Here is a 4,037-nt window from a genome sequence, read left to right as displayed (position 1 = left end):
TCTATTCCAAAACTTAACAACAACTCATTATTCCCCTCACTCCATTTACCATGCGCTCCCACCACAAACCCAAAGAAGTGGATATTATTAACTCCCGTCAATTCTTTGATCTTAGTCTCTAAATCGAGATAATAAGTCACCTTCTCCCTATGGGCTTGCTTCAAACTTCCGGCATTATCTTCCCAACGCACAGTGACATCGACCACCACTGCCGTATCTCCTTTTGTAAATACGATATCCGGCTTTCTCAATTCTCCCTTCTCATTTCTCAAATGGGGTTCTACAATAGCTTTCCACCTTACCTTTACTACCCTATCTACTAATGCTGAAACCACCCTATTATGTCTTTTAATTCTTATCTCCTTTGTTTTATAACATTGACCCGAAATATGGGGAATCGTCTCTCTAACTTTACCACGCCATCTACAGAGAGCGTTTACTCCTCCTCTTCCTCTCGCTAACGTCTCCCTTGTTGGATATATATTTGCCCTCAATTGAAGTGCAGCAATATATGCAGAGGACTTGATTTTATCCGAGTTCTTAAAAATCGAATTGCTAATTATATCATTCCTAAAATATTTTATGCCAACTCCTTGACATCTCATCCCAGCCCATCTTAAAAACTTCTCCTCTCTCCATTTTCTGGGATGAGGAGTTGCTGCACTAAAGACTAATTTTATCAACCAAATTTTCACCTGCATATAGATAAGAGAGATCAATCCATGTGTCCCTAGAAACAATATGTCGTCTCTATTTTCGTACTAACATATTTGGGACTTGCACACTAAATTTGGTGAGAGCTAAACCACCATCTCTTACCCTAGAATAAAATAGCCCATCGGTGGTGCATTGTGGTAGATGTAAAATATCTTTAACTATTCTCCTAACTAAAATATCCAAATCATTTAAAATATAAAATGGGGGTTCTATTCAGAGCAAATTATAAAATAACCTCGGTAAAATATAGGTCTGTAAAATCAATAATTTTTTAGCTGGTTTCAACGGAGCCTTATTTAAACTCTCATTCCATTCTATCAATTTCTCCTTAAGTGAGGACCCACCTACACCAATCCGTGGATCTATTCGTGCCCCTAAATATTTCTCAAATTCCCCCGGCTGAACATACTCTATCTCCTCACTCCGTATTGTCCATTTACTTTTTGGATTCACTAAATAAGTTTTATATTTAGGTAAAATGTGAAATCCCTTCGTTTTATTCACATTTATCTGAAGATTGGTGCTATTACAGAAACTCTTTAAAATATCCAAATTTTTAACCATCCCTAAATGTGAATTACTTAAAATTGCCACGTCATCGGCAAAAGCCAAGGACGTGACACTATTTCCTTGAACATAAAACCCGCTTCCATCTAATTCTAATTTAGTTAAAAGTGGATCCAAAGCAATATTAAATAAAATCGGGACAGAGGGTCACCTTGTTTTACCCTCTCCTAATTAAAATAGACTCCGAATGTTTATCCCCAACCCACACCCTCATTGTGCAATTATACAAATCTCTAACAATTTCAATAAAACGTTCATCAATAACGTATCTCTTAAGGCTAGCTATTATATGCCCATGGCCTACTGAATCAAAGGCTTTAGCTAAGTCTATAAAGACTATAGCTATTTCATCTCCCTTACGCTTAGCTCCTTTGATCAAATTATCCAATATAGCAAAATTTTTCCTCACAACCGGTGCAGCTATAAACCCTTTCTGCCTACTACAAATTTTCACTGCATCCGATAATCTTTTTGCTAATATTTTTGTATATAATCTTACCCATACTGATCCAATTGTTAATGGCCTCCAGGAGGTTAATTTCTTCAATTCCTCCTCATCTTGTGTTTTCGGTATTAAAATCATTCTATTCTCCTTAAAAACATCTGGGACCTGCCCATTTAAAAACCACATATTGAAATTTTTTGTAATAATTAAGGAGTCTAAATTAAAAATGTCCCTTAAATCACTTACCTTAATTTTATCGGGACCCGGGGCACTATCTTTTTTTTATCTCCCTTAAAACATTTCTAACTTCATCCACGGAGATCGGACTCATTAATATATCATTATCCGCCCTCTCCATGGATGAAGGCCACCCAACTATATTCCCATGTCTCGCATTACCTAATATATCTATAAAATACTTTTCTATTTCACCAATAGGGATTTCACAATTCACTTTATCTGGTTGTCCCATAATAACTCGAGCTAATCTCCTCCTATCCTTATTAAATAATTGTTGATAAAACTTATATTTTGCTTTTTTAGTTGGATACCTTCTAATAGCACTGGACTGCTTCTTCCTTTCACTACCTACTCCCTTGCGTCTACCTTTTATCCTTGTCTCACCTTGTTTATCTCCTCCAAAATTCTTTCCATCTACTAAGGAGAGAGATATATTCTCCAATTCAGTCCATCCAAATATTTCAGTTGAATCCTTAAGTAATTCTTCAATTTCTAACAGCCTATTTATTATATCTTTACCCTCTCTACTTTGCTTTCCACACTTACCAATTAAACCCCTAGAATCCACTTCTGGATTCCTTTTTAATGATAAAATATTTTCTCTCGGAGGAGGAACATCTAAAATACTTTCTATAATCTGTCCTACCTCAGTCACCTGCTCCTGAGCTATTTCTTGCTTCTTCTTAGCTAACTCTCGCCTTTTATCTGCTATTTGTTTATTACTTTTTATCTTTAATTCACTTTCTATGCATTTATTTATATTTCTTTTCCCCATATATTTCTTCTCTAATAATACAAGTTGTTCAATTTCATCCACTTTTCTATTTCACCAATAGGGATTTACAATTCACTTTATCTTCCTCCTATCCTTATTAAATAATTGTTGATAAAACTTATATTTTGCTTTTTAGTTGCATACCTTCTAATAGCACTCCCATCTACTAAGGAGAGACATATCAGTCCATCCAAATATTGTAGTTGAATCCTTCTTAAGTAATTCTTCAATTTCTAACTGCCTATTTATTATATCTTTACTCTCTACTTTGCTTTCCACACTTACCAATTAAAACCCCTAGAATCCACTTCTGATTCCTTTAATGATAAAATATTTTCTCTCGGAGGAGGAACATCTAAAATACTTTCTATAATCTGTCCTACCTCAGTCACCTGCTCCTGAGCTATTTCTTGCTTCTTCTTAGCTAACTCTCGCTTTTATCTGCTATTTGTTTATTACTTTTTATCTTTAATTCACTTTCTATGCATTTATTTATATTTCTTTTCCCATATATTTCTTCTCTAATACAAGTTGTTCAATTTCATCCTCAGTTTCTATACGACTCGGATGCACCTCTTTACTTTTACTTCTAACCTCTCATTTATCCTTTGTTCATTCCTTATAGCTGGGTGTCGGTGTTCACAATGCTGGCTCAAGCCCGATTTAGTATGGAACGCAAGCCCACAGGCAGAACAGGTCTGGCTCTTAGACGGGGTATCCACCTCCCTGGGCCTGCACTTAGGGTAGTGGCAAGCGATATTATGATATAGAGAGGCTTTGCCACACTTACACAACACACGTATGGCCTTATTCCTATGTACTCCGGGTTCAGCGGGACGAACTTGAAATATGCGCCGACCTCATGGTTCTCTTGGTTGTCCGAGGCGGTTTCGGTGACCCTTTGACATCCACAGGACGACCGCCCACCAGGTCAATCCCATTCTAGCCCATGGGATTGACCTGCTCTCTGAGAGCAAGGAATTTGGCTATTTCTCACGGGTTCCTTTTTTGAGTTATTCAGAGTGTAAAAACACATCAGGTAGCCCGTCCACTCAGTTTTACCAAATCCAGTGAGCGATCATGAGGTGTTATAATCATCACAAGATTCCCAGGAAAATTAGGGGCGTATATAGCTTGGCTAAGATATAGATTAGAGAAAAAGTATAAAACACAAGGGACAGAACCTCATGGAACAGTAGTTCTATTGTTTCTCCCTAAGCTCTCAAAAATTCTAAGTATATCTAAAGAGTACAATATAGTCCTTTTACTAAAAAGTTTGTCATCTAAAGAGAC

The sequence above is a fragment of the Mauremys reevesii genome, linkage group 12 (assembly GCF_016161935.1).
Source record: "Mauremys reevesii isolate NIE-2019 linkage group 12, ASM1616193v1, whole genome shotgun sequence".
Classification (NCBI taxonomy): Eukaryota; Metazoa; Chordata; order Testudines; family Geoemydidae; genus Mauremys; species Mauremys reevesii.
This window is presented reverse-complemented; position numbering follows the sequence as displayed.